This window comes from Felis catus, chromosome F2 (assembly GCF_018350175.1).
Source record: "Felis catus isolate Fca126 chromosome F2, F.catus_Fca126_mat1.0, whole genome shotgun sequence".
Classification (NCBI taxonomy): Eukaryota; Metazoa; Chordata; class Mammalia; order Carnivora; family Felidae; genus Felis; species Felis catus.
The window spans coordinates 46,839,872-46,859,803 of record NC_058385.1 but is presented as its reverse complement, the minus strand read 5'-3'; the positions used below and the strand labels follow the sequence as shown (position 1 = coordinate 46,859,803).

The 19,932-nt window shown below is 46.3% G+C and overlaps 1 long non-coding RNA gene and 1 pseudogene across 1 annotated transcript; one reads left to right on the top strand and one right to left on the bottom strand.

Moving 5' to 3' along the window:
• Positions 1-341: 341 nt before the first annotated feature.
• LOC109496128 lies at positions 342-3,889 on the bottom strand. Its single transcript, XR_002151976.3, has 3 exons — positions 3,573-3,889; positions 1,070-1,155; positions 342-665 (listed from the first exon to the last, which is right to left on the bottom strand). It is a non-coding gene; the product is annotated as an uncharacterized LOC109496128 (long non-coding RNA).
• A 5,228-nt stretch (positions 3,890-9,117) lies between these two features.
• Positions 9,118-18,134, top strand: LOC101098116 (annotated as a pseudogene).
• Positions 18,135-19,932: the final 1,798 nt, after the last annotated feature.

The following is a 19,932-nucleotide window of genomic DNA, read 5'->3' as shown; positions in this document are numbered from 1 at the left end:
CAGAGCGATTGTATTTTGACATTGATGTTAATCTCATTTGGAACTCATAGCCTATAGAAGCTTGCAACATAGGACTTATATACTAAAGACAGGGCAATTTAAAAAAACAATTGTTGGGGCGCCTGGGTGGCTTGGTCGGTTGGGCGTCCGACTTCGGCTCAGGTCACGATCTCGCAGTCCGTGAGTTCGAGCCCCGCGTCGGGCTCTGGGCTGACGGCTCAGATCCTGGAGCCTGTTTCGGATTCTGTGTCTCCCTCTCTCTCTGCCCCTCCCCTGTTCATGCTCTGTCTCTCTCTGTCTCAGAAATCAATAAACGTTAAAAAAAAAACAAAAAACAATTGTTGGTCACTGTAAAATATTTATTATTCAGCGTTCTGGTGATCTGTAGCTAGGGAACAAAATGCCCCAATACTTGAATGGCTTAAAACCACCATTTATTTTGCTCATGATTTTGCAGGTGAGGAATGTGTGGAGGGCTTGGCTGAATGGTTTATCTCTGTTCTAGACGGAGGACCCACTACCCAAAAGACTTTGTACTCCAATGTCCGGCACATTTAACATTCCTTGGTCTCTTTCTTCCCAGGTAGTGTCGTATCCTCCAGGGCCTGTCATGCAGCCTGACATTCTCACAGCATGGTGGTCCCAGGAAGGCTGCATTTCTTTTTCTTTAAAAAAAAATTTTTTTTTTAATGCTTATTTATTTTTGAGAGAGACGGAGGGAGAGAGAGTGTGGGGGAGGGGCAGAGAGACAGGGAGACGCAGAATCCGAAGCAGGCTCCAGGCTCTGAGGTGTCACCACAGAGCCCGACGCGGGGCTCGAACCCACGAACCATGAGATCATGACCTGAGCTGAAGTCGGACGCCCAACCGAGTGAGCCACCCGGGTGCCCCAGGAAGGCTGCATTTCTTACATGATGGCTAGCATCCGAGGAGGTGGAAAAAAAAAAAAAACCAAGAACCAGAGTTGGGTCATTTCTACCATGTAATATTGATCGAAGGCTATTTTATGCCGCAGTAACAGGGCCCTCCAGATCCCAGTTGCTCGATACTGCTAAAGTTTATTTCTTACTCATGCAAAAAGTCCACGGCGGACACAGTCATTCTCCAGGACTGCTGTTCTCCATAGGATGGTTCATCTTTCCAGGGCACTTTGGTCTTTAAAAAAAAAAAAAAAATTTTTTTTAAGTTTATTTATTCATTTCGAGAGAAACAGAGAGAGCAAGCAGGGGGAGGGCAGAGAGGGGGAGAGAGAGAATCCCAAGCAAGTTCTGCACAGTCAGCACAGGGCCCGATGCAGAGCTTGAGCTCACAAAGCACAAGATCATGACCTGAGCCAAAACCAAGAGTCGATGTTTAACCAACTTAGCTACCCAGGCACCCCCAGGGCGCTTTGGTCTTAAGGCACCCCTGTATCAGCATGTGCTTCCAAGATCACTGTAGGAAGACAAATTCGCATGCTTCCATGCAAAAGTGAGATGTGTCCTTTTCACTCACATTTCATTGGCCAAAGCAAGTTGAGTGGCCAAAACTTATTTCAAGGGGGCAACGAAGCACAATCCTCCCCGCCAGAAAGACAGGAGAACCTGGCATATGGGTAAGCAGCAGTGACGTCACTTCGTTCCTCCAGAGGGAGATGTGAGGATTGAATGAAATCCCATCATAACTGGGAACCACACAACCACACTGAGAAGGGACTATTCGGAGGCTAGTTAGTACCACTCAACACTAAGTGACTAACTGTGGGGAAATAGGTTCTACTTTCATAAATGGGTTAGGGCAGAAAGCCGCCACCACGGGGCAAAAATGCCCAAATTTAGCTAGCCAAATATTGTAATGAGATCATGAGTAACTTGTTATATCACCTGCAGGAAATTACTTTCCATCTGACGCCAATGTACTATTGTACTTTGATCACAAACTCCACTTGCCCCCCAGACCCTTTGCTTCTTACAAGTTGATGATGACTGTCTGATTGTCTTCTCCACGTTCACCACGTGTGTAAGATCTTGAAAGCTCAACAAATACAGAGATGAAACCCCTGTTTGGGGCTTTTGTCTCCTCCCAGACATTAGCCTCTCTTGTATTCAATTCTGTGTCCTCTCTCTTCCCGGACAAGAGAGATCTCCAGACTGGTAGTCTGTGACAATTAATCCCTGCCCTCCAGCCTTAGGGAGACAACTTTACTGGTGAGTCATGAGTTACTACAGGTTTTGGAGTTTCCATGTTGTCTTAATTCAGTCCGGTTGCTATAATAAAATGCCATAGATTAGGTGGCTTATAAGCAACAGAAATGTATTTTTCACCATTCTGGAGGCTGTAAGTCCAAGATCAAGGCATCAACAGATTCAGCGTCTGTTGAGCATTTGTTTCCTCAGAGACCCTTGTCTTCTCACTGTAACCTCTCAGGGCAGAAGGAGCAAGCAAGGTCTCTGGGGTCTCTTTCATAAGAGCACTAATCTCACTTATGAGGGCTCCACCCTCATGAACCACTTACTTCCTGTGGCTCCACCTCCTAATACCATCACCGTGGGGGTTAGGATTTCAGCGTATAAATTTTGCAGGGACACAAACATTTCGAGACCTCACCACATGCTTATTCGTAAGGAGTTGAGACTCTTAAGTCTTCAATTTAAAAACACAGAAATTCTATGTGTGTGAAATGAATAGACACAATGACTTCAAACAACGCACAAAGTCCATTCCAATGTTTGTTTTGCTTCCCTATGTTTTCACCCCATCCGACTTCAACCCCCAAGACAAAACAGTAACCCAGACAGAGCACTGTGTTCTTTACTCTGAAAGGCCATAAGATGCTCCTAAGAAGCCCCTTCCTTGTGTTTAGGTGGAGAGCCAGTGCAGAGGCTCTACCTTTAATTTTCCCTAGGACGGAGGCACATTCTAACCACCTCAAGCTCTTAGGGCGCAAGAGGGGTTGTTTTGGTTTAAATTATACATTTCCCACGCTTGTTCCCTTTGGAGAGATTTAACGTTTATTTATTTTTTGGGGGACAGAGAGAGACAGAGCATGAACGGGGGAGGGGCAGAGAGAGAGGGAGACACGGAATCGGAAACAGGCTCCAGGCTCCGAGCCGTCAGCCCAGAGCCCGACGCGGGGCTGGAACTCACGGACCGCGAGATCGTGACCTGGCTGAAGTCGGACGCTTAACCGACTGCGCCACCCAGGCGCCCCTGGAGAGATTTAAAACCCCTGACTGGGGGCGACTGGGTGGCTCAGTCCGTTAAGCGGCCGACTTCAGCTCAGGTTACGATCTCGCAGTCCGTGAGTTCGAGCCCCGCATCGGGCTCTGTGCTGACAGCTCGGAGCCTGGAACCTGTTTCAGATTCTGTGTCTCCCTCTCTCTCTGCCCCTCCCCCGTTCATGCTCTGTCTCTCTCTGTCTCAAAAATCAATAAACGTTAAAAAAAAAAAAAAAAAAACCCTGACTAGTTTCCAGGCCTGCGTGACCTAATGGGGAGACAGCTGTGTACAATCTTAAAACGTCTTCGGTGTTCTCAGGGAAGGCTACTTCATAATTAGCCAACCACTTGTTTTCCCTTAATCTGGGTAATTACCTTTTTTTGTAACTGAGGCAGGAGGGCTGGGAGCCCAACAAACCCAACGCGGGTGAAAGCAGCGTTCGGAAGAGAAGGGAAAATTAGCCAATCAGAGGGAGGCAGGGAGGTGGGCGGACCCAGCGCTGCCTGAGCCTTGGGGCTCCAGGGGAGGGACCAAGTGGGGGCAGGCTGGGAGCAGAGATGTTTGGAGTAGTGGGCTTTTCGGGGAAAGTGAGATTTAAAAACGACTTTAACGCTTTTAGTAGAAAAGTCTCCAGGAGATGTATGCTTCCCTGCTGTAGTACAGGGAAAATGCAGCCAATTATGCCGTCACTGATTGCCGACTCGTCCTAAGGATACCTACCGCAGCCTGCGAGGACGCTCTCACTCGTGAGCCCCCTGGACTGGAAGCTCCACGAGCCCAGGTCTGAGTCGGCGTTTGCTTGGTGTGGTAAGCCCAGAGCCTATCGTGGTGCCCGGCACATGGCAAACTGTGAGTCTTGGCTGATTGAGGAATACACAAGTTTATTACAAACGAGAGTATTGGACCCTGCCCAAGGCTGTTACTCCGGAAACACGTCCTTATTGCCCAGTCCCTGAGTGTGGATGGTATAGGAGGCTGAGCATGACAGTTTAGACCACTGGTTCGGAGCAGCCTCGAGCACTGCACGGGGGTCCAAACCTGGCTTTGCTACTTACTAGCGTGCAAGCGTCTAACCTCTCAGTGTCTTCACCTATAAAATGGGGGTGATCATAATGCCTATTTTACAGGGCTGTGGCAAGGATTAAATGAATTCCCGCACACGAAGCCCTTAGAGCAGTGCCTTGTAAGTACCAAGGAGTATAAAAATAAGAATTGTGCGCTCCAGCCAGAAAACTGTTTGGGATAAATCTCTGATACGAGTTTGCGTTGCTTTTGCCCTCTCGAAAGAATTTAGCCTAAGCTTTAAACTTCAGCCATGTTTCTGGTTAATTGAGGTTTCGTTGGAGACTGTTGGTACCTAGGAGATACAGTTTGATGCCATCCATTGAAAAATGGTGTGCTTCACTGTGCTTTTATTATATTTATGAAGCTTATTGGGGGTCCTTAATTATGACCTTTCCATTGGGAGTCCTTTTCTGGCTCCAAGAAGTGTGCTCACAGAATCCCACCAAGTTCTAAATCCTCAGTTACGGTCCTTTCTCTTTTTCCCTTACGGTGGTTTTACACGACATCACATGGCGAAGCTAGAGCTATGTCTGTCACAGTCTCCTTCCCTCTGTGGTTCCAGCTTCGACTTGGCCAAAGAGAAATTTGTAGGAGACCTGGAAGGCAGAAGGGAAACAGTGACCAACGTTCTCTGAACACTGTGGTGTTTTAAATGCCGAGAGAGACCGAGCAGAGGTGCCGGAAGACTCGAGCTCGTCCTCGCCCTTCCTGACTCTGTGATTCGCTCATTTTCCTGACCATTAGCTCCGCTGACCAATAGCGACTCACTCCCAGACGCAGGCGACAGCCTCCACGGTCTTCTCTAGTAGCCTTCTGTGCGTCGTCCTTCCCCCGCTGAAGTGCGTGTCTTCTCAGGTTCCCTGCAAGCTCCAACTTGTCCCTCAGCTGTGTAAGGTCTCGCTCATTTAACAAACCCCTTGTTCTGTAGCACATATAGAAATTCTGCTTGATTCTGCTTCCCTCATCGAACTCTGTCAAGCTCCCTAGCTGGAGAGGCCATGTGGAAAAGCCCTGAGGCTGAGACCCTGACCCCACTGCCCCTCCGAGCCCGGCCCCCCAGTCACTGTCACCAGAGAAGATGAGAGAGGACGAGGGCAGGGGCGTCTTGGACATTCCTGTCTCAGCTGACATCCGACTGTAGAGACAAGTGAGCCCAAGTAAGTCCAGAAGGAAAACTGACCAGCTAAACCCAGGCAATCCACAGAAGCAGGAGGAACAAGCAAATGGTTGTTTTTTTTTTTTTTTTTTTTTAATTTTTTTTTTAACGTTTATTTATTTTTGAGACAGAGAGAGACAGAGCATGAATGGGGGAGGGTCAGAGAGAGAGGGAGACACAGAATCGGAAACAGGCTCCAGGCTCTGAGCCATCAGCCCAGAGCCCGACGCGGGGCTCGAACTCACGGACCGCGAGATCGTGACCTGGCTGAAGTCGGACGCTCAACCGACTGAGCCACCCAGGCGCCCCGCAAATGGTTGTTTTTATTTTTTTCCAACTTTTATTTATTTTTGGGACAGAGAGAGACAGAGCATGAACGGGGGAGGGGCAGAGAGAGAGGGAGACACAGAATCGGAAACAGGCTCCAGGCTCTGAGCCATCAGCCCAGAGCCCGACGCGGGGCTCGAACTCATGGACCGTGAGATCGTGACCTGAGCTGAAGTCGGACGCTTAACCGACTGAGCCACCCAGGCGCCCCGCAAATGGTTGTTTTTAAACCCTTTCTGTTGTGATGTAATTACAGGCTTACAGAAAAGATCTAAAAATAGTACCCCCCCCCCAAATCTCCTATCCCTTTCACCCAGATGTTAACATTTCCTCCCACCCCACACCACCCGGCCGTTCTCAGTTGTTTGAGAGGAAGTCCCAATATCTCTTCACCCCTACACGATTCAGTCGTATCTCCTAAGAACAAGAACCCTATCTTCCTTAAACTTAGTATAATTATAATATCAAAAAGTCAACATTTTAATAAATGCCATCATGTGATCTCCACACCTTGTTCACGTTTTGCCAGTTGCCCCCCAGGCATCCTTTTTAGCCAAAGAAAATCCTGGTTCGCACACTGCATCCAGTTGTCCTTTCTCTGTAATCTCTTTTAACCTGGACCCATCCTGTTCCTCTCCCTTCTTTGTCTTTCATGACCTTGACACTTGCAAAGAATACTTACTGGCCATTTAGTTTGTAGAATGTCTGTCAGTTTGGGTTTCTGTGGTGTTTCCCCATGATTACATTCAGGTTATACGTTTTTTGGCCGAAATATGGTAGAAGGGATCAGGTGATGTTAAACTTGAATGGGGTTATGATGGTGTCTGAAAATTTTGTCCATATAAAGTTACTATCATTTTCTTTGTAATTAATAAGTATCTCACAGAGTGATATGTTGAGATCATGTGACTATCCTGTTTCTCATGACACTTTGATCCCCTCGCTTTAGTATCCATTGATGATTCAATTGATGAACCATGATGGCTGACTTTTGATTTCATCCTTCCTTCTGCATTTATTAGTATTCTACTGAAAGAGATTTCCTTCTTCCTCATTTATTTATAAAAATCAGTTTTATTTTTATTATTTTTTTTCAACGTTTATTTATTTTTGGGACAGAGAGAGACAGAGCATGAACGGGGGAGGGGCAGAGAGAGAGGGAGACACAGAATCGGAAACAGGCTCCAGGCTCCGAGCCATCAGCCCAGAGCCGGACGCGGGGCTCGAACTCCCGGACCGCGAGATCGTGACCTGGCTGAAGTCGGACGCTCAACCGACTGCGCCACCCAGGCACCCCGTCCTCTTTCCTTTTAGAGGGAAAGTATTTAGAAACCAAAATCGGGGTTCCTGGGATGCCTATTGCTCCCAGAGTGTCCTTGCTTTTTGGCTTTCTTACTGGCCAGATCTAGGAAGTATATGTCTGTATACACATGCACACACACACACACACATATACACCCACACTTTATTTTCTATCTCTCCCTTTGTATTAAAAACCATTGGTTCAAACCCTAAGTTTATACTGATTTCTCGAATTCCGATCCAACACCACAGAGCTTCACTTTAACTCTCTCCTTCTCCATATTTATGACTTCCTTTTCCAAAAGTGAAAAACCTGGTTCCTATGAACCATGATATATTGTTCTATTTTCTTAATCTTAGGATATACATAAAGTAGTGTCAAAATTGTTAACCCATACCTCTGCAGGAAAAGGAAAAAAAAAAAGCAAAGTTCAATGTTTACAGATAATTTTCGTGTCTAGCTTCAGAATAGACGGCTCAAATACTTGGTTCAAACGTTACTCAAGGTAGCTATGGTTGGTGTTTTCACCACTAAGTTTGGGGTGGTTTGTTTTGCAAGGGATTGTAGAATGACTTTGGAAATCAGCATTTATCACAGGTCCAATGGGAAGAAGAAATCAGGCAGGACCTAAGTGACATCAAGCTCTGCGGAAGCTCTGCGGAAAGACGTTTCATCTGACCCTTGTAGAAATAGGCCTTAAATTATTATCTTCGGCACGTCTTGGGTGAGTCTGGGAAGAGAAGTACTGGCCTTGGGCCTAATTATGAATGAGGTGAAATTCGTCTTAGACATCCTGTCTCTCTCCTCTCTCCATCATTCCCATCTGATGGGAGTCTCGCCCTCCGGATACTCACTGCTCTCTGGCTGCCCTGAACATCCTGCTGTGGTTTCCCAACTTTGCTTTAGGTCTTCCTTTCAACCCTCCAATTAGTCTTTCTACTCTCAGCTGTGAATGACCTGTGAGCCCCTGAGAGGATGGCTGTCTAGTTAAACACATTCACAAGAGAGAGTGAGAATGTTAGCCAGATAGTTACTACCCTCTCTTAGGGTACATGTGTGCTGCGTTTATTAAACTCAGGCCCTGGGGAAGCATAGAAGGGAGATGTCTTTGGACCAGACCTTTCCTATCCCGACCCCTGACTCCTGCCTACTTAAATCTGTGGACTAGAATTGTCCTGCTGGCAGGAGCTGGAGGAAGGGTACCCAAATGTACGCCGGCTTGGAATCCATTACAGGTAATTTCCCACTTGAATGGTTTAATGCATAAATAAATACATTGCATTTATATACCTATGTTACTGGACTAGTGGGTTTATGAGCAATTATATTCCGTAGCCCTCGATTCAATGGAACGTCTTTACCATCTACCACGTGAGCAATACATGAAGCAATGTGTTAGTTGGAAGAACTGGTCCATGGAAACTATTTTTTTTTTCAACGTTTATTTATTTTTGGGACAGAGAGAGACAGAGCATGAATGGGGGAGGGGCAGAGAGAGAGGGAGACACAGAATCGGAAACAGGCTCCAGGCTCTGAGCCTGACGCGGGCCTCGAACTCCCGGACCGCGAGATCGTGACCTGAGCTGAAGTCGGATGCTTAACCGACTGCGCCACCCAGGCGCCCCTCCATGGAAACTATTAAGACCCCCCCCCACATCACCGCTGCCACCATCCAGCCATGTCAGCTGGATATGCCATTTCACATATGCCATTTCATAGGGTGGGATAATATTGGTGACCGTTCAAATTAAGGAGCTTGAAGACAACTCCTTCTTGAGCTACTGGCTCGCTCAAGGGCACGGAGCATTTCATATACTGACCCGCACAACGTCTGTCCAGAAGGTGGTAGGGTGGGCTTCGGGAGCAGCTAGAAGGATTGGTCACAGACTATGTAACCGTTTCTCAGAGGTTTCAGAAATTATTTAGGGTAGGACAACCTTTCAATAAGAACAGAGAGTTTCCATGACAATCAAGGTGAAGATTCAGAGTCCCTTAACTGAAATTTTCAAAGAGATACAACATTAGTCTGTACCCCAGGCTGGCAAGGCAGGGCATGATTCCCGATATAATGCCACGTCGGGTGAGAAATTGTGCCTGCCCATCCGAATCGGTCTCTGCAGCTAATTTCCCAAGTGTCTCAAGGGCAGAGCACGCTCAGTGAGCATATAAATTTGAGTGTTACAGAGAAATTTCCAGGGAGCTACAGTACAAGTTAATAAGCTGAGACTGAATTTGGAGGGATGATTAAAGTACCTTGGCTTGTCCGTCTTCTGTGGCAGAGCCGCTTCACTTGGGGTTCAGGGCTGGGCTTCAGGGCATCCCTGCACTCCCCAAACTTCATGGGGTTTTGTGTAACGTCCTCCTTGTGCATTTTATTTTATTTTATTTTATTTTATTTTTAATTTTTTTTCCAACATTTATTTGTTTTTGGGACAGAGAGACACAGAGCATGAACGGGGGAGGGGCAGAGAGAGAGGGAGACACAGAATCAGAAACAAGCTCCAGGCTCTGAGCCATCAGCCCAGAGCCTGACGCGGGGCTCGAACTCCCGGACTGCGAGATCGTGACCTGGCTGAAGTCGGACGGTTAACCGCTTAACCGACTGCACCACCCAGGCGCCCCTTCCTCGTGCATTTTAATGAGGACAGAGGCAGCAGCTTTCCTTGGATTCTCAAGGGGGCCCTTGACCTCTCAAAGGTTAAGGATCTTGATAGAGTTAAGCAATTCTGAGACCGGGTCTCCTGAGACAAGTACTGTAGGCAGCCTCCACCTGCGGGGTGACGCCTTATGGGTATGTTCAGATATTTATAGCCCCCTGCCCCCACCCTAAATTGTGACAGGAAGTAGAGCCCCAGGATGGCTCAAACGTGCCATGACTACCTCTGCTTCCCTAGCAGGAGTCCCTTTCCTCCTCAAAAGAGAATATTCAAATACACGGAAAGATTGGCGAAGGAGCTGACTGCTCTATCTTGTTTTTAAGAGGGAATCAGTCCTCCCTGAAGTCGTGTTCGACGTTTGTCACGCTGGGCCGAGGCAGGCTTGGGAAGCAATGCAGTGAGACGTATTCTGGAGAACGGTGAAAAACAAGAGGGTGAATTATGCGGTATTTGTGACTGGATACGCCTGTGAGCTCAGTCTCCTCCTCTGCAAAATGGGGACACTAGTAATGAGTTCTGACTGCATAGAGTTGTTGGTGAGGATTTCATGAGTTTATGCTCCGTCCAGCCCCAGAACGGTGCTCAACAGGCAGTAGGCAACATAGGTGGCTGTGTTATTGTCTTCACCATCAGTTTGACCGACATAGTCAGATTCATCAGAGTCCGTTGATGGTCAGCACAGACCCAAACTTGGAATCCATTTAGGATTCAGCAGCTATGTAGAGACGAGTTCATCAGTTAAATAGTAGGTAGGTTCGATTCATTTGATTTCCGGAGCCATTTATGGCGGGGAGTGGATGGGCTTGTTTATCAGGAAAAGCCAGCCTCAGGCCTGGGGCGGTGGGTGCCGCATTTCTGCCTGGCACAGGGCAAAGTTCCAGTTCATGCGATGGAGGAAAACAGCCTGATCTTAACGACCACCTCCCGAGGGCCATCCATACCGTAAGGACTCTACAGATTTTATCACACTGATTCTTCACGATAATTCTTTGAGGTCAGCTGGATATGCCATTTCACACATGGGAAAATGGAGCCCCAGGCTGAGTAATTTCCTCAAGCTCGCACAGCTGACTGGCATACACACTGACCGACTCCAAACACTCAGCTTCCTTCTGATTTCACAATTATCAACCCAAATGAGAATCATTTTATGACGCCCCCCGATTTTCCTATGTGAGCAATGCGGCTTCTTTCAGGAGACCTGGGGAAGGAAGACGGGATGGGAACCATCGGTTTCTTCGTCACTTCTCAAATTCAGTGTGCTCTCAACTAGCCTCCCTTTCCCACACTCTGTATTCTGTGCGCCCCTCCCCCAATTCTTCCTCTTCTGCAGCCCTTGTCCCACTTAGCGTCATCCACTGTCTTGCCTGTCTTCCCAGGCGGGAAACCGGGGGGTGTCCTGGCTCCTTCACCATCAGCCTTCATTCTCATGCAGTTACCAAGTCCTCACATTTCAGTCCTTAAAAGGCCTCTCCAGGGCCGCCTGGGTGGCGCAGTCGGTTAAGCGTCCGACTTGAGCCAGGTCACGATCTCGCGGTCCGGGAGTTCGAGCCCCGCGTCGGGCTCTGGGCTGATGGCTCAGAGCCTGGAGCCTGCTTCCGATTCTGTGTCTCCCTCTCTCTCTGCCCCTCCCCTGTTCATGCTCTGTCTCTCTCTGTCCCAAAAATAAATAAACGTTGAAAAAAAAAAAAAAAAAAGGCCTCTCCATGCTCACCACCTTTGCCCTAGTTTGGGTCTCATTGTTTTATGGCCTGGGTGATCTCAACACTTCCCCAGTGGACTCCCAGCTTTCAGTCTCTCCCGCTGCCTATAGGATAAAGTTCCTCCAGTTGCCTATAGGATAAAGTCTGAACGTCTGAACTCCTTATTGTGGCTTACAAGGCCATGGTCTGGAGTTTCCAGGATATTCACCCCAAAATGAGCCACAGATTCCCCCTCCTCTGGGAACTGTTCCCTCTTCCATGCAGAGTTGGGCTGCCAGTCACCATATTTGCAAAAATGTGACCTTACCTCTTAGCCATAGTAGATTGGACCAGGGGTAGTCCCATGACTGGAGCCGTACCAGTCAGAGTTCTCTCCCCAAGAAATTGGATTTGGAACCACAGAATTACTTTCTCTGTGCCTGAGTCTGTCTCATGTAAACTCTAGAGCTATGAGCCGGACAGGTGTTCTGTGACATGAACTGGATTGTGCAGAATTCTTGTCTGGAGGGAGAGAGAAGGAAAGAGATGCCCGTCTACAGAGAGAAGCAGAGAAAAAGATGGAGAGTGAACACTGCCTGGACTCACCCTGACCTTCTACCTCCAAGTTTGAGTTCTTCCTGGCATCCTGGTGTGCCCCTGCCTTTGGGTCATGAGAGATTTTCTGTTGCTTTTCTTTTTTTTAACGTTTTTATTTTTGAGACAGGGAGAGACAGCATGAACAGGGGAGGGTCAGAGAGAGGGAGACACAGAATCTGAAATAGGCTCCAGGCTCCGAGCTGTCAGCACAGAGCCCGATGCGGGGCTCGAACTCACGGACCGCGAGATTATGACCTGAGCTGAAGTCGGCTGCTCAACCGACTGAGCCACCCAGACGCCCCTCCTGTTTCTTTATAGTAAACTTTTCTCCTTAGCTTAAGCCAGCTTCAGTGGGTATTTACATGCTAATAAAGACCCAACTAATCTGACCCCGCCTTTCTTCCCCACATCTCCCATGAGCTCTTCCACCTTCCCTGTCCTTTCTGTGCTTTCTTCTTTTGCATCAGCCATGAAAGCATTCAATTCCTTACCGTTTGCTCCGCTTTCGTTACGCCGCCTTAGGTCATGCTCTTCCTTCTGCTTGGAATCCCCTTCCCTATCTTATTTGGTCTCAGATACTCTTACTTACCCTTTAAGGCTCTGTTCCTATGCTACTTCCCTTATGAAGCTTTGCGTTAGTCCTTCCTGGGGTCTCAAGGCTTTGTTCATACCCTGTTCTGGAGCTTGCCCTCTTGACTTCCTGTTTGTATGTCTGCCTCCCCATTAGACTGTAAGCTCCCTGCGGGCAGGATGCAGTCTTCCTCATTTTCTCAATCCTACTGTCTGTAGCTCAACTTGTAGAATTTCTTACATATGTTGGCCAAAGGAGGGTCTGTGGCTCAAAGTTCTTGGCATAGACATGGTACATGGGTGAGGGGGTAGAGATGCCTTCAGAAGGAGCCCCAAGATGGGACTATTGCAGAAAGGGAAAGATAGGGAGCCTCAAGGAATCAAACCTGTACTCCCTCATTCTGGACTTCCCTCAAAGCACCCCATAGGCTCTGGCTTGACCTTGCTTCCTTTCTGGTCAGTAACTTAACATGGCCCCAGAATATTAGGGCCCCATGGCTGACCTTGGGCACCCCAAAACTTGGCAATGAATGAACATTTGACATTGTTGTTTCTGTTTCCTCCTTTCAGATCCTCTCTCAAGCACCTGATAGGCCCACATTTCCTTCTGCCTATCCTTTCCCTTCCTCTTCTCTCCTCCCCCCTCCACTGCTATCTCCCACCTCTACCCCTGGACATACCACTCTATCAGAATTCTTTTAGGACCCGTATCTTTGACATTTCACTTCATGAACTAATGAGAATTTATTATTTACTGTGCCAGGCAGTGAGCTACATGCTCCCAGAGAGTTTGAGCCGGAAGGGGGACATTGTGTACCCGGCTCTGGTGTCCGATTCCCTGGGCTTGGATTCTGCTAGGAATAGGATTACTAATGGTTTCTAGGGGGCCCTGGGTGGTTGAGTTGGTGGGGCGTCTGGCTTTGGCTCAGGTTATGATTTTGTGGTCCATGAGTTCGAGCCCCACACCGGGCTCTATGCTGACAGCTCAGAACCTGGAGCGTGCTTGGGATTCCGTGCCTCCCTCTCTATCTGCCCCTCCTCCGCTCACGCTTTCTCTATCCCTCTCTCAAAAATAAATAAAAACATTAAAAATTGTTTTAATAAATAAATAGTGGTTTCTACCTCAGGGTACTGTTATAAAATTTAATGTGCGTGAGGCACTCAGAAGAGCACCAAGCATACAGTAAGTGCTCAATAAGTTCTTATTCGTGGGTAAAGATAACATTCCTCCAACTTGAAGACACATGGGCACCCTAAGGAAGCTAAATGATATGGTGACCCTTCAAACCGATATTGTTAAATATCTGTTCAAACTTTATTTAGGCAGTGGTTTGCAAACTTTTGCACACACCAGAATCATCCGGAGGGCTTTAAAGACAGCTGGGCCTCACCCCCAAAGTGCCTGATTCAGTAGGTCTTGTACTGCCTATGGGTTTACACTTCTTTTTTATTTTATGTTTAAGTTTCTAGTTATTTTATTGTTGTAAGAACACTTAACATGAGATGAGATCTACCCTCTCAACAAAGTTTTAAGTGTAGAATACAGTATTATTTTAGCATCATAGTATAACGTATTATACATTTTTAAATTTTTTATGTTTATTTATTTATTTTGAGAGAGAGAGCACAAGCAGGGGAGGGGCAGAGAGAGAGAGAGGGAGAGAGAGAATCCCAGGCAGGCTCCCTGCAAGAGTCAGATGCTTGACCAACCGACCGAGCCACCCAAACGCCCCATATTATATGTTAATTATAGGCACAGTGTTGTAGAGCAGATCTCTAGAGCTTATGCATCTTGCATGTGGAGACTTTATGCCCATTGATTAGCAACTCCCCATTTCCCCCTCTTCCCTGCTCCTGGTAAATAACCACAATTCTACTCTCATTCTATGAGTTTGACCATTTCAGATACCTCATTTAAGTGGAATGATGCAATATTTGTCTTTCTATGACTACTGACTTCAGTTAGCATAAGGTCCTCAAGGTTCATCCACGTTGTCACAAATTGCAGGATTGCCTCCTTTTTTTTTTTTTTTAAGGCCAGATAATCTCATTGCATGTATAGACCACATATTCTTTATCCATTCATCCATCAGGGGATGGTCATTTTAGGAAATGACCATCAATTTAGGTCATTTCCACATTTCCACACCTTGGCTGTTGTGGATAGCGCTGCCATCAACACTGGAGTCCTAATTAATATCTTTTGAGATCCTGATTTCAATTCTTTTGGACAAATACTAAAAAGTGGGTTTGCTGGGTCATAGGGTAGTTCTCTTTTTAATTTTTTGAGGAACCTCCAAACTGTTTTCCAGAGTGGCTGCACCAGTTTTGCATTCCCACCAACCGTGTACAAGGGTTCCAGTGTCTTCACGTCTTCAGCCAACACTTGATGCCTTTTATTTTTTTCTAATAGGCGTCTTAACAGGTGTCAGCTCATACCTCATTGTGGGCTTATTTGCCTGTTCCTCATTGTTTAAGAAACTATCATTTCTCCGTTGTATGTTCTTGGCGTTCTTGTTAAAGATTAGTTGACTGTATATGTGTGGATATGTGTGATATATGTGTGATTTCTGGCTTCTCTATTCTGTTCCATTGGTCTCTATGTCTGTTTTTATGCCAGTCCATACTTTTTGGTTATTGTAACATTGTAACATATTTTGAAGTCAGGGAGTGTGATACTTTCAGCTTTGTTCTTTGTGTGTAAGATTGTTTGGGCAATTCTTGGTCTTTTGTGGTTCCATATGAATTTTAGTATTTGTTTATTTTTGTAAAAAATGCCATTGGGATTTTGATAGGGATTGCATTGAATCTGTAGATTGCTTAGGATAGTATGGACGTTTTAACAATATTAAGTCTTCTAGTCCATGAACAGAGGATGTCTTTCTTGTATCTTCTTTAATGTCTTTCATCAGTGTTTTATAGTTTTCAAAATAGAAATCTTTTACCTCCTTTGTTAAGTTTATTCCTAAGTATTTTTTCCTTTTTACTTCTATTGTAAATGGAATTATTTTATTAATTTCCTTTTTCAGATAGTTCATTTTTAGTGTATAGAAATGCAACTGATTTTTGAATCTTGATTTTGTGTCCTGCAACTTTACTGAATTCACTTATTCTAACGTGTGTGTGTGTGTGTGTGTGTGTGTGTGTGTGTGGTCTTTAGGGTTTTCTATATGTAATATCATGTCATCTGCTAACAGACATTTTCATTTCCTATTTCCTATTTGGATATCTTTTATTTCTTTTTCTTGCCTAATTGCTCTGGCTAAAACTTCTAGTACTATACTGAATAGAAGTAGCAAAGAGCCAGCCTCATTGCTTTGTTTCCTGGTCTTAGAGAAAAAGCTTTCAGTTTTTCACCATTGAGTATGATATTAGCTCTGATGAATACAGATGCAAAAATCCTCAGTAAAATACCAGCAAAGTGAATTTAACAGCACGTTAAAAAGATCATGCACCATACTGAAGTTGGATTTATTTCTGGGCTGCGACAATGGTTCAATATATGAAAATCAATTAATATGATACTTCACATTAACGAATGAAGGCTAAAAATCACATCATGATCTCAACAGATGCAGAAACAGTATTTGAATTATGTCCTTTTATGATAAAAACTCCCAAGAAACTGAGCATAGAAGGAAATTGCCTGAAAATAACACAAGTTATATAGGATTTGCATTTGTAACAAGTTACCAGATGATGCTGATTTGCTGGTCTGGGGACTAAACTTTAAGAACCACTTTTTTAGGGCTAAAACCAACAACACAGGTAACAACAGTTGGTGAGGATACGGAAAGAGGAGCCCTCTTACACTGCTGGTGGGAATGCAAACTGGTGTAGCCACTCTGGAAAACAATATGGAGGTTCTTCAAAACGTTAAAAATAGAGCTACCTATGACCTAGCAATTGCACTGCTAGGTATTTATCCAAAGGATACAAAAATACTGATTCAAGGGTCACGTGCACCCGGATGTTTCTAGCAGCACTATCAACAATAGTCAAATTATGGAAAGAGCCCGAATGTCCATCAACTGGTGAATGGATAAAGAAGATGTGGTGTACATGTGTGTGCGCACACACACACACACACACACACACAATGGAATATTACTCAGCCATCAAAGACAATGAAATCTTGCCATTTGCAATGATGTGGATGAAACTAGAGTATATTATGCTAGGTGAAATAAGTCATTCAGAGAAGGACAAATACCATATGATTTCACTCATATGTAGAATTTAAGAAACAAAACAGACATACATAGGGGAAGGGGAGGAAAACTAAAATAAGATACAAACAGAGAGGGAGGCAAACCATAAAAGACTCTTAATTGGAGAGAACAAAGTAAACTGCTGGAGGGGAGGTGGGGGGATGGGCTCAACTGGTGACAGGCATTAAGAAGGGAACTTGTGATGAGCGCTGAGTGTTACATGTAAGTGATGAATCACTAAATTCTAGTCCTGAAACCAATACTACATACTATGTTAACTAACTTGAATTTAAATAAAATCGTGGAAGAAGAAGAAAAAAAGAACCATTTATTTACAGCCAGGGTTCACAACCTTGGTTGTACATCAGAAGCACTCAGAGAACTTTTTTTTTTTATTTGAAGTTTATTTATTTATTTTGAGAGTGAGAGCACAAGCAGGGGCGGGCAGAGAGAGGGGAGATCCCAAGCGGTCTCTGCGCTGACAGCACAGAGCCCAACGTGGGGCCCGAACCCACGAGCTGAGCTGTGAGATCATGACCTGAGCCGAAGGCAGATGCTTAACTGCCTGAGCCACCCAGATGCCTCGAGAACCACTCAGAGGACTTTTTTTTTTTTTTTTTCCAACGTTTATTTATTTTTGGGACAGAGAGAGACAGAGCATGAACGGGGGAGGCGCAGAGAGAGAGGGAGACACAGAACCGGAAACAGGCTCCAGGCTCCGAGCCATCAGCCCAGAGCCCGACGCGGGGCTCGAACTCCCGGACCGCGAGATCGTGACCTGGCTGAAGTCGGACGCTTAACCGACTGCGCCACCCAGGCGCCCCTCAGAGGACTTTTAAAAACAACCGATTTCTGAGCTGTATCCTCTGGAAATAAGTGAAGAGCAATCGAGTGAGGCCAAAGGCTATTTCTTTGGAGCTTGCCCTAGCAGGAGAATCAAACATTACCATCCTCTGCATTTGGTAGAGACTCAAAGGCAGGCTCTCTGGGCTCAGACCCAGTTTGCAGCGACACGGCTAAACGCACCAAGAAGGTTCAGATTGTGGGTAAATGCGGGACCCGTTATGGTGCCTCCCTCCGGAAAATGAGATAAGCCAGCATGCCAAGTGCACTTGCTCCTTCTGTGGCAAAACCAAAATGAAAAGACAAGCTGTGGGGATCTGGCATTGTGGTTTCTGCATGAAAACCGTAACAGGTGGTGCCTGGACCTATATCGCCATTTCTGCTGTCACAGTCAGGTCGGCCATCAGAAGACTGAAGGCGTTGAAAGACCAGTAGAAGCTTCACCATGTGAAACATTGCGAGCCTATGATAAACCGGTTAATTTAAATAACAAAATTTAAAAGAGAGAGAGAGAGAGAGAGAGAGAGAGAGAGAGAGGGAGAGAGAGAGACTCGAAGTCAGGCAGAAGAGTGGAGAAAAAAAAGAAGGCTTTTAGGTATGCCGTATTCGGGGTTGTTGAAATGGGAAAGCTGGAAGGGGGCTGACCAGAAGTGGGGCATGCAATGTGATTGGTTAGGGGTGCATAGTTGACTTTCCCTGGTTGGTTTTCCCTGGAAGCAGGGGCCAAAATTAGGAAAGCTGACAGATATTAAGTACGGAGTGTTTGGGGCCAGTTGCTACAAAGGCTGTGTTGGTTTCCTGGGCTGGTTGCTGCAGATAGCGGGTCAGAATTCTATTGTCATATAAAGTCTGGCTGTTGTCCATTTGTATATTCAGTCTCTCAACCTAAACCAGTTGAATCAGAATTGCTGAGAGCAGGCTTAATTAAACACACACACACACACACACACACACACACACACACTTTTTAAACTCTCCAAATGATTCCCATGAGAGTCAAGGTTAAGAAGCATGATTTCAAGAGAGAGCCTAAGTGCTCTGCAGGGTAGGGGTGGAGAGTGAGGAAGGACGGTGGTATTGCTTTTCCTTTCCTCCTTTCTCCCCAGGAACAAATCCCCTGGGCGAAGTGATTTGTGTGCTAACAACAGGTTAGTGCTTGTCTTTGAACCTGGAGGCACTCTAGATGATGGATCCCCACCCCCAGGGCAGGAACTTACTGAAAATATGACAGCTAACAGTATTTGCCCTTTGTTTTACCATCTCTCATAGATTGGCTTCCACTGAAATTAGAATAAAAAACAAACTCACCGGGACCTACATTGCCCCTGCCAGTTCTCTGGGCCCATCTCCTGCCCCTGTTCCCTCGGTCTCCACACTCTCCCTTTACCACCCCCAGGTCAGCCTGTTCCTGCCACAGGGTGTGGTCCTCTCCATGACCCTTCTCTCCTCTCAGAGAAGCCTCCCCCAAGGCCTCTTGCTGGGGTACTTCTCACCTCTCTCAGTCCCTTTTAGTCCTGTTTCTCTATTTGCTTTGTAGCACTTACCTATCTGAAATTAATCAGAAATTAATCAGTGTGTATGTTTATTGCCTCTCTCTCCCAAAAGATCTCTCCCCTAAGGCAGAGATCTTGTCTGTCAACAAGACACAGCTGTATTCTTAGTGCTCGAAACATAATAGGTGCTCAGTAAACGTTCGTTGAGTGAATTAAGGGGGCCAGGACTTTGCTGGCCAGCCTTCTGTCGTTTACTAACTCTGTGACTTTGGGCCAATTTTCCCATCTATAAGAGGGAGAAGTGATACCTTCCTAGGCTTTCTTGCAGAGCTGCAGTCCTGGTGCAATCAAATTTCAGTGGATTTAAGCAGAAATGTGCTCTTCAGTGCGGGAGATGCTATCATTACATCTGCGTTTCAAAAGGACCTTCACCCAACATGATGGCTTACATGTCCGAGAGCAAGTCTGGTGAATGTAGGGATGTTTTGAGAGAATCAGGCACTTCCGGGTCCTCAAATGCTGCCACCCTAATCATCTCTGTGCCCAGAGCCAGTGAATGGGCTACCTTCCAATAGAGTCTGTATCACCCGTGACAAGGGTGCTGTAATTTGGGGGGGGGGGGAGTCACTTGGGTGAAATCAGTTGAACCAAGAGTGAGGGTGTGGCAGCCGAGTGTGTTCCCCTCTGTCCTGCTGGGAGAACCCTTGGGGGTGCTTAGGTGGGACAGCCTCCAGCTGTCCACCTGTGTCTCCCGCATGGCATTCGTGCCGAGACCACACTTGGACGGGGCTGCTCCCAGCCAGTGACTGAGCATGACAGAGATTCTGGAG